General features: G+C 35.4%; 1 pseudogene; it reads right to left on the reverse strand.

Annotated features, from left to right (window-relative positions):
- Nucleotides 1-428: 428 nt before the first annotated feature.
- LOC149576153 (bifunctional 3-dehydroquinate dehydratase/shikimate dehydrogenase, chloroplastic pseudogene) lies at nt 429-1,448 on the reverse strand (annotated as a pseudogene).
- Nucleotides 1,449-11,290: the final 9,842 nt, after the last annotated feature.

The raw sequence follows: 11,290 nt of genomic DNA on the forward strand, positions 1-11,290 counted from the left end.
ATGGACTTTGACCATTGTGTGTGGCTTCCTCTAATGGCATGTCTTTTATACTTGCTCATTAGTATCATTTCTTTTTGCAACATTCCATGTCACCAATCCTTCTCTGGTTACAAGTATAGACAATAATGTTGTTACCATGTGTTATTACCTAGCAATCCTTCCTTGTGTGTAAATCAGACAATATTCTTATCCCTAGACATTGGAGAAAATTTTGGAAGGCACATGGATAGAGTATCAGTGCATTAGAAACACCATCTTCATCAATTCAACCAACCCTTTTTGTCCATAGTGATGATTGCCCATCTGATCTTTAGGTGACTTGCAGGCATCATTTACTTTCTATTTCTTTATTGTGTAGAACTGACTTTCTTCCACAAAGACATCGTGGGTGCAGAGAAAACTACTTATCCTCCCTTGGTGGCTTCTTTCTACATGCTACAACATGTTATGGCTTCTACTCTTTCAAAATTACAATTTTTGATTACAACACATTCTCCTCTTTTTTTTGCTCCAAATGCAAGTGCTCTTCCAACTCCTCTAGCTCCAACAAGTACAAACAATTTTCCAACAAGGGAGAGCTAGTTCCTGACCTTTTATAACTAGTTTCTCCTTGTAACCTAGCCTCTATTGCAGAAATAGCACCCTCACAATTAGTATTATAACCAATCAATTTTCCATCACTTTTTCTTCTTACTATAGTATTCACTACTCCAAAAGACTTTGCAAGTGGTTGAACTTGATCACAACACTTGATAGCAACTTCTTTGTGAGGAATTCCAACACTGAAACTATCAAAATCTGATGCAGAATAAACTTTCAAGAATTTTGAAAGTTCATAAACAAGAAGTGGTCATATACACCATTAAATCTTATTTCTCTGAATGCCTCATTGTGTAAAAATAGACCTTTACTATAGCCTACTAGATTTGCAATAACTCCAAATACTTTGGTGTCTCTAGTCAGACGCCCAATTTTGTAAATGTTTATTGGATTAGCTAGTTTTGGTTGTTCAGACATCAAATCCTTCCCAAACCCAATTGACCCATATATGAGGTATCCACCAAGCTTGGACCTAGAAGTTGACTTATTAGCCCTCTATCACCCATTACACATGCAATTATTGGTACTTGATAGTGGGGAAATAGCTCAAAGGTGTGAGATACATCAATAATATTTGTTGTAGTAGTAACAAATTTTAGAATATTAGCTCCAGTGGATTGCATTTGTGCAAAAAGACAACTGATATCCTCGGGAGTTGGAGTGCTCCCATTGATATAGCTTCAAATAATGATCTTGTAATTCTGTGAATTCTTTTCACTCCTTTGACTAATCCCATTTTTTCAACACCCAAACATCTTAATAATCTAAAGGGAGTCAGTTGGGCCCTAAAGTGGGCCCAGCTAAAAAAAATTTCATTTCCAAACGCCTAACTTTTTAGATTGATCCATTAATTACCTAATACTAATTTTAAAAAAATTGGACCACTGGTTTATCTATTAAAACACTTTTTACCTTTTTGCAAACTATCAACTTTATGCTAGGAGGTCCTTTGACTGGCTTTAAAAATAGACAAAAACAACTAACTAGGCTATGAAATCAACAATAATTATTCTCCATTCCACACACTCTTACCCTATCAAATCTCATCTCATGAAAAATTCTCAATCAAAATATATTGACTATCAAGTTTGCCCTCTCAAAACTACTTGCAATAAAACATGTTAGAAAATAATAAACTATGTTTGGATTTGGCTTTAAAAATAGGGCAAACTGACACTTGGGGGAATGAGAACTAGGGTGTTTGTTCATTTTCATGAGGAGAATATGAATCTATGATTAAGGCTCGTGATGAATAATTGGGAAAATTTGGCAAATGGTCAAAATGAGCTACTTGGAATTTACAAATTAGAAACACTGGTAGAAAGATGGTTTTTATAAATGCAACAGACCTGAGAAAGTGTGTAGACAGATTTGTCAAAACTTGCAAACTGGCACACTTAAAGAATTCTTAGAATGAACACAATTTTACAATCCATTCAGTCTCACTTATCATGAATTTTGAGATATGACATAACAAATAGGTGTACTGACAACTTTACATTTCTTGACACCAATAAAAGATTACAAATTGCATTCAGAATCGTGTTTGAAAACTAATCAAATGGATTTGTGATAAACTAAAAACTAAAATGTAGTAAGTCTGTAACCTCTAGAATGTGATGCAAAATGAATTTTCTCATTTTGGTCAACTAGGTCAAACTTATAAAAAGTCAAACAGGGCTTCCCAAAATTCTAAACAATTCACATCAGCATGTCAATAATAAATGACCAAATTTGAGGAGTTCAAAACCTAGAAAAATGGATTCAAAATGACTCAAAATCTGAAACATAGGCTCTCTAGTATGGACACTAAACAATCCCAAATAAGAAAGTCATGAAACATTACTGGGTGCAAGATATTCAATTGCAAACATAGGCTCATGTCATTGTTTAACACTTTGGCAAAAATGCAAAATTGGATACTATTCAAAACAGGACTTCATTGAATGACTCGAAATGGCAATTTATCTTCATGGGATGAGGGGATATATTGAATGCAAGTTATTAGAAACATAAAATACCTCTTAGGCCTCACAAGTATAGCTGGGTACACTTGCATCAAAAAGCACTAAGGGCTTGATTTTCTTAATAGTACTCAAAATTGGAGCTTCAATTTTGAGTCTCGAAAAACCAGACTCAGCTCATCCTAAATAATTGGCCTTAACCCATTAAGATAATGGGCCACTTTCTCCTTATTAGCTTCTACATGGCTGATTCTAATGAGAACTCAGTAGAACTCCTCAATATACTCTTGAATAGATTTTCCTGCTTGTTTCAACCCTTGCATTTTCTTCAACAAATCCAGCTCATAATCCATGGGAATGAATTGTCGCTTCATTTTAGCTATCATCCGATCCCATCAAGTGATTTTATAATTTCCCTTTCTATTTTTCTCCAACTGAACCTCCTACCATGAGATCTTTGCATGTCCCTTCAATTTCACCTTCTCAAACTTGACCCTATGTGGATCCTCAATATCTTCATACTCAAAGTACTCCTTCAATTCATTAATCCAATCGTTCAACTCCTCTAGGTTAAGATTTACTAAAAATGTGGGAACCTCAAACATAGGTCTTTTCCTAATCTTGGAGATGGCCCTAAAAATCCTCTCATCCTCTAGGTTTAGAACTACCTCTACTTTGGCATTTTCTTCTACTTTGTCCTCATCCTCACTTTCATCTCTTATGAGAAGATTTATTCCTCTATTCATTTGTTCTTCTAATTATTACATTTGTCTTTGGAGGGCTTAGAAACCCTTAGGTTTAACACCTACAACTCTTTTGACATGCTCTCTTTGTGCAGGTATTTTTGTGCTTCCGCTGCAACCTTAGTGCAAACTGCCTCACAATCAGTGATCTATGATGTAGGGGACTCCCCTTAAAACTATAAACTCATAACAGAAACAAAGAGACTAAAAAAAATGTGAGAAAAAAATATGGACTTCTTATTATCATTGCAAATTTGAAATTATAGAATTCTCAATTGCAATATGCTAACCCAAATGGGTGCCTTCATTAAAGTAACCTACAAGATAGTGTTGCGAACTATCACCCAGAGCTGTTCTAGACAATGTTCAAGCCTTTCTTAAATAGGTAGTTTTATTCCACCTAGGAAGGTTCTAGATGCTCAAACTTAATACCTAGGGCTAACAATCACTAACAATACACATAGAGTTGGCCAAATACATCTTTGATCAATTATTTTAGAAATTTTGGTAGCCCAACTTTTGAAGGCCATAACTCATGAACTATTGCTTCAATTGGCTATTATAACCACTTTTTGAAAATGCTAGCTCTTGATCTAAAAGCTTGGAATGGTGCTAGCACCCTTCCATTGAGTTTTTGGACCTCATCCGAGCACTCTAAGGACTCCAACAGTGAGCTTGAAGATTTTTCTGCAAATTTTTCCATCGAAAATCCACCATAACTTCTTTGATACTTAAGCTAGAGCAATGAGATTTTTATGGTAGGCTTATATCTCTAAAATGAACATTCCTGTAGAAAATCAAAACATTCTGAGCTTGTATGACAAACTTACTAAAAGTAGCAAGTTCCCATAAATAGTAACCACCCTATCTACTAGTCCTTATTAAAATAGAAAAGGCTGAAAATAAAAATATTTTTGTCTGATGCAAGATTGCTCATTCACCCATGATGCTCCTACATTAGACACCTAGGGTAATTTAAGAAGTGACCCTGTCACGTCTCAGGTGTTTAGAGGAAAGAAAGATGGTTAACCTCCTCCTTTTCTAGCCATGATGGATCCTCAACTAGTCTCCCATTCCATTTGACCAAATATTCCTCATAAATTCTATTTGTGGTACTTTTTCCAATGTGACTATCTAGTATCTCCTCAATCTCCTTTGTAGCTAAACTAGTTGCTAGGATGCTCCACTATGCTTTTTTAACTTCATCTCCATCACCTCCTTCATAATACTCTATCAAATCTAAAATATTAGATACTAGTGAAATATTATTTTCAACAAGCAACTCCACTTCATACACATTGCTAGAACCATGCCTCTTCACTATCTTGCATAGTCCAAACTTCTTCACCTTCAACTTATTATATGTACCTACTAGAAAATGCTCCTTTCTCAAATGAACCATGACTTAATCTCCAATCTAAAATTCCTTATATCTCATTTTCACATATGCCTTAGTCTTATATTGTCTATTCATCTTTATGATGTGCTTCCTCACATCCTCATGGATGTTCTTCAAATGTTTAGCAAAATCTTCTGCTTTAGCATTGCTTATCTCTCTCTTATCCAACTTCCTCAATTCAGAAACATTTTTGGGACTACTCCCATATACAATCTGAAATGGTGATTTACTAGTACTCCTACTGAAAGAGTTATTATATGCAAATTCCACCTATGGTGAAATCATATCCCATCCTTTTGGTTTATCTCCAACAAAGAATCTCAACAAGTTTCCCAAACTATGGTTCATAGCTTCTATCTATCCATCAATCTATGGATGATGTGATGAACTAAACTTTAAACCTATCTTCAACTTCTTTCACAATGTACACCAGAAATACTCAAAAAATTTGGTATCTCGATCTAAAACTATACTCTTTGGCAGACCATGTAATCTTACCACTTCTCTGAAAAATAACTCTGCTATATGAACAACATCACTACTCTTCTTGCAAGGAATAAAATGTGCCATCTTTGAAAACTTGTCAACCACCAAAAAAAGAGAATCATGCGCACATTGTGTCCTTGGTAATCCAATAATAGAAATCCATGTTGACATCCTCCATGGCTTCTCTGGTATAGGTAATGGCTGATACAACCCTATATTTTGCTTCACTCCTTTCATCATCTGACATACTCTATAACTTTGTACAAACTCCATCACATCTTGTTGTAACTATGGCCAGTAATAATTTTCAACAACCAAAGCTATACTTTTATCTCTACCAAAATGTCTAGCTAATCCTCCACTATGCTTCTCCTTGATGAGATTCTCTCTCATTGAACTTCTTGGAATGCACAACTGGCTTCCTTTGAACAACATATTATCTTGGATCATAAAATCCAACCACTTTGTCATGTCAAGTATAATAAGTTTAGTACAAGCCTTCCACACTTCACCAAAATTAGGATCATCTGGATACAATGTACTAAGTTCCTTGAACCTAACCACCTCTATCTGCATTTCTATCAGCAAAAGTTGTCTTCTACTAAGAGCATCTACAAATTTGTTAGACTTTGCACTTTTGTGTTTAAAAAAAAATGTATAACTCTGCAAAAACTCAACCCACTTTAAATGCCTTTGGTTCAATTTTCCTTGACTATTCAAATATTGCAAAGCTTGATGATCAATATACAAAGAAAACTCCTTGGAAAGAAAATCGTGTATCCACTTCTTCAATGCTTGAACTATAGCATAAAATTCTTCATCATAAACATAATATTTTATTTTTGCATCATTCAACTTCTCACTGAAATAAGCAACAAGTCTACCTTCCTGGCTCAAAATAGCTCCTATTGCAGTACCACTAGCATCACAGTCTACTTGAAACACCTTGTTAAAATTAGGAAGTGCTAAAATAGGATGCTCAGTAACTTTCTATTTCAACAGATTAAAACTCTTATCTACTCCTATAGTCCACCTATACTCTTTCCTTTCTCCTCTCATTGTTTCAGTCAAGGGTCCAAAAATACTGCTAAAACTTCTTATGAACTTTCTATAAAATGTAGTTAGTCAATGAAAAGATCTTACCTCTATTACACTCCTTGGAGTAGGCCATTCAAGGATAGCCTTCACTTTCTTTGGGTCCATTTTCAGGCCTTCTAAGACTACAAATCCCAAGTACACCAACTCCTTCTTTACAAAATTGCACTTCTTCAGGTTTATCAACAACTTTTCTTCCCTCAACTTTTCAAACATCTTGTGAATATGAGTCAAATGCTCCTCTAATGTCTTACTAAAGATCAATATATCATCTAGGTAAACAATGACAAACTTACCTAGAAACTCCTTTAGTACCTCATTCATGAGCCTCATGAAAGTGCTTCGTGCATTGGTTAGCCCAAAAGGCATGACTAACCACTCATATAGTCCTTCCCTTATCTTAAAAGTAGTATTCCACTCATCACCTTCTCTGATACAAATCTTATGGTACCCACTCTTCCGATCTATCTTTGTGAAATACTAAGTGCCACTCAAACAATCCATAATATCATCCATCCTCAATAACTCATGAATTTTCATGTTCAACTCTTCACTTTCTACTAGTGCCATTCTATGCATTGCCTTGTTTGGACAAATGGCTCTTGGAACCAAATCCATCTGGTGACTAATCTTCCTCATTGGGGGCAATCCATCAAGTACATTATCTGATACAATATCAAAAAACTCTTCAAACATATCTGCAACTTGTGTAGATACCTCCTCTACTTCTTCTTTACTATCTTTAGGAATTATAGCAAAACACATATGATCATGTTTCATACCTTTAAAAAACTCTTTTCCATTAACAAAACATATTCTGGTAGCACTACATACCTTTTCTTCTTTATCTTTCAATGGTTTCAATTTATGTTTCACTCCATCCTTAGAGTGGAGGTATTTTCTCACCCATCATGTACAACATTCCTGTCAAACTACCACAGCCTACCAAAAAACATATGACATATATCCATAGGTATGATATCACATAGTACCTCATCTTGGTAGCTCCAAATCTTGAACTTCATTAAGCACTGCTCATTGACCATAACCTTGTGGTCATCTTGTACCCAAGCAATATGATATGGATGCAAGTGTTTCTGTCTCTTTAGCTTCAACTTGGTGATCATTTCTAACATTAAATTATCAGTACTTCCACCATTAATGATCACATCACAACACTTATCTTCACATCTGAACCTTGTGCAAAACAAACTCCTTCTTTGATTAGGTTTATTCTCACCACTCAGCACGACTCTTCTATTAACTAAGACTTATCCTCTTTCAGCATCTTCAGAATGTGAGGATCTGACATCTTCATCAACATGTGAAACTCTCACCTAACCTTCTATTCTTTGATCTGTCTTTCCTTGGCACTAGGTACATTCAAATGTTCTATGCCCTTCTTCTCTATAGTGAAAACATTTTCCACTGAAGCCTCCTCTTCTAGATCCTTGTCCTCTGCCTCTTCCTCTCTAATCTCTATTGCTCTACTCATGGAAATGAATAGAATTATTTCCCCATTAGTTCTAGTTTCTACTTACAACCTCATCCTTATTTTTCTAATCATCATTACAGCCTCCATAAGATTGTCCACCAGATCTTCCACCATGACCTCTTCCACTATTCTTAATGTCAAACTTCTTGCTCAATTTCTCCTCAACTCTTAGGGAAAATTGGTATGCCTCCTCAATATTGCTCATTCGAACTAGACTTAGCTCATCTTGAATGCTTGGATTTAACCCATTAAGATAATGAGTGACTTTCTCCTTATTAGCTTTTGCATGAATAGTTCTAATGAGAATTCGGTAGAACTCTTTGGTATACTCTTGAACGGATCAAGCTCATAATCCATAGGAATGAATTTTTGCTTCATTTTAGCTATCATCTGATATCATCTAGTGATTTTGTCCTTTCCCTTTCTATTTCACTCCAACTGAACCTCTTGCCACCAAATCTTTGCATGTCCCTTCACTTTTGGCTTCACAAACTTGACCCTATTAGGATCCTCAATATCTTCATACTCAAAGTACTCCTCTAGTTCATTAATCTAATTGATCATCTCTTTTAGGTTAAGATTTCCTAAAAATGTGAGAACCTCAAACTTATGTTTTTTTCCAATCTTGGAGATGACCCTAAAAAGCCTCTCTTTCTCTAGATTTAGAACTACCTTTGCTTTGGCATTTCCTTCTACTTTGTCCTCATCCTCGCTTTCATCTCTTACAAGAAGATTTATTCCTCTTTGCATTTGTTCTTCCAACACTTGCTTTTTCCTTTGGAGCTTTTGCAATCCCTCAAGTGTAAAACCTGTAGCTCTTTTTCCATGCTCTCTTCATGGAGGCATTTTTGTGCTTCCATTGAAACCCTAGTACAAATTGCCTCACAATCAACAATCTGTCTACACACTCAGCCCAAATCATGGCCCTGGTGCAAACTATCTAACAATCGGCAATCTGTCCACACACTCAAGAACTCTAGCTCTGATACCACTTGATGCAAGGGACTCCCCTTAAAACCATAAACTCATAACAGAAACAAAGAGACAATGGCAAATACAAGAACAAAATATGGACTTCTTATTATCACCACAAATGCAAAATTATAGAATTCTCAATTAGAATATGCTAACCCAAATGGGTGCCTTCATTACAATAACCTACAAGATAGCGTTGCGAACTATCAACCAGAGCTATTCCAGAAAATGTCTGGGCTTTTCTTAAATAGGCAGTTTTATGCCAGCCGGGAAGGTTCTAGATGCTCAAACTTAATACGTAGGGCCAAAAAACCCTAACAATACACATAGAGTCAATGAAATACATCTTTGATAAATTATTTTAGAAATTTTGGTAGCCCAACTTCTGAAGGCCATAACTCATGAACCATTTCTTTGATTGGCTATTGTAAGCACTTTTTGGAAATGCCAGCTCCTAATCTACAGGCTCAAAATGGCACTAGTGCCCTTTCATCAAGTTTTCAGACCTCATCTAGGCACTCTAAGGCCTCTAATGGTGAGCTTAAAGATTTTACTACAAAATTTTCCACTAAAAATATGTAATAACTTCTCTGATACTTAAGCTAGAGCAATGAGATTTTTATGGTAGGCTTATATCTCTAAAATGAACCTTCTTATTAAAAATGAGGACATTCTAAGCTCATATGACAAACTTACTAAAAATATCAAGTTCCCATAAATAGTAACCACCCTATCTACTAGTCCTTATTATAATAGAAAAGACTAAAAATAAAAATATTTTTGGGTGATGCAAGATTCTTCATACACCTAGGATGCTCATACATTTATCTATCTACACGCTCAGCCCAAACCACGGTCCTAGTGTGAACCACCTCATAGTCAGCAATCTATCCACACACTCAAGAACTCTATCTCTGATACCACTTGATGAAGGATGCTTCCCTTAATCCCATAAACCATAATAGAAAACAAAGAAACAACAACAAATGCAAGAATAAAATATGGACCTCTTAAATTCAAAATTACGGAGTTCACAAGTACAATATGCTAACCCACATCGGTGCCTTTATTATAATAATTTGCAAGACAAGCGGCAAACTATCATCTAGAGTTGTCCTAGACAATGTTCAAACCTTTCTTAAATGGGCAATTTTATGCTTCTTGGGAAGCTTCTAGACAATGAAACTTAATACCTAGGGATGACATACCCTAACAATACATATAGAGTCGACCAAATACATCTTTGACAATTATTTTAGATATTTTGGGTAGCCCAACTTTGGAAGGCCATAACTCTCAAATTTTTTCTCTGATTGGCTATTATAACCACTTTTTGGAAATGCTAGCTCTTGATCCATAGGCTCAAAATTGCACAAGTGCCCTTCCGTTGAGCTTTCAGACCTCATCCAGGCACTCTAACTCCTCCAATAGTGAGCTTGAAGATTTTTTTTGCAAATTTTTCCACCAAAAATCTAAAAGAACTTCTCTAATTCTCAAGTTGGAGCAATGAGATTTTTATGATAGGCTTACAACTCTAAATTAAACCTTCTTGTAGAAAATGAGAACATTCTAAGCTCATATGAAAAACTTAATAAAAATAGTAAGTTTGCATAAATAGTAACCACCCTATCTACTAGTCCTTATTAAAATAGAAAAGACTAGAAACAAAATATTTTTGGGTGATGCAAGATTGCTCTTATAGCCAGGATACCCCTACATTATCAGGGCTTCATACTTGGTTGTGTAGTTCATATTTTTGAATTCTAACTTGAACACCATGGGTTTGGGTTCTCCCTCAGGAAATATGAATACCACCCCTGCACTAGACCTAGATGAGGAAGAACTCCCATCAAATTCCAATATCCATATTGACAGTGTTTCTTCTTCTTTAATAGGAGATTTCTTTCCTACTTCTTCAACATCTTGGTTATCCATGATATCTTTAGTGAATAACATGTAATTAACAAATTCTAATTCTTGGTAAAGGATTTGAGCTTTGGGATCATCTAACTTTAGAAATGTAAACTTGGCCTTTTCCTTAGGTTCCAATTGCACTTTCTTGACTACCTGAGACTAATCCAATTTTATTTCTTCTCCTAAGTCTTTGTAAAATCTTATGCTAAGAAGTAAACCATAGCTGGTCAGAATGTCCATGACTATGATATTCTATAGTAATGCTACTTGAGCATCTTTAATTTTCCCAAGCAACGGGACTTGTTTGGTATCCATAGAATAACACCTACCATGAACCTTAGTAAGAGTAAGGCCTAGAGCTTTAGCTACAAGGTAGGGCATTATGTTTTCTGAAGCACTCAAATCTGTTGGGACTAAAAATTGCATGGTCAATTTTCAGTCACATATTGAAAATTTTGAAGAATCAATGCCCTAAAGTGGCTTTTCTGCATATGTAGTTGGTTGTCAATTTGAGGCCTAGATGGTGTTTGAGTGACCTAACACCTTTCATTTGATATATGCATGTGATCCACAATGTTATTTTTCCATCCTGAATCATTCAACGAAGTCCCATTTTGAG

The sequence above is a fragment of the Cupressus sempervirens genome, chromosome 1 (assembly GCF_028749045.1).
Source record: "Cupressus sempervirens isolate cs-2001-9-10 chromosome 1, ASM2874904v1, whole genome shotgun sequence".
NCBI classification, from domain to species: domain Eukaryota; kingdom Viridiplantae; phylum Streptophyta; class Pinopsida; order Cupressales; family Cupressaceae; genus Cupressus; species Cupressus sempervirens.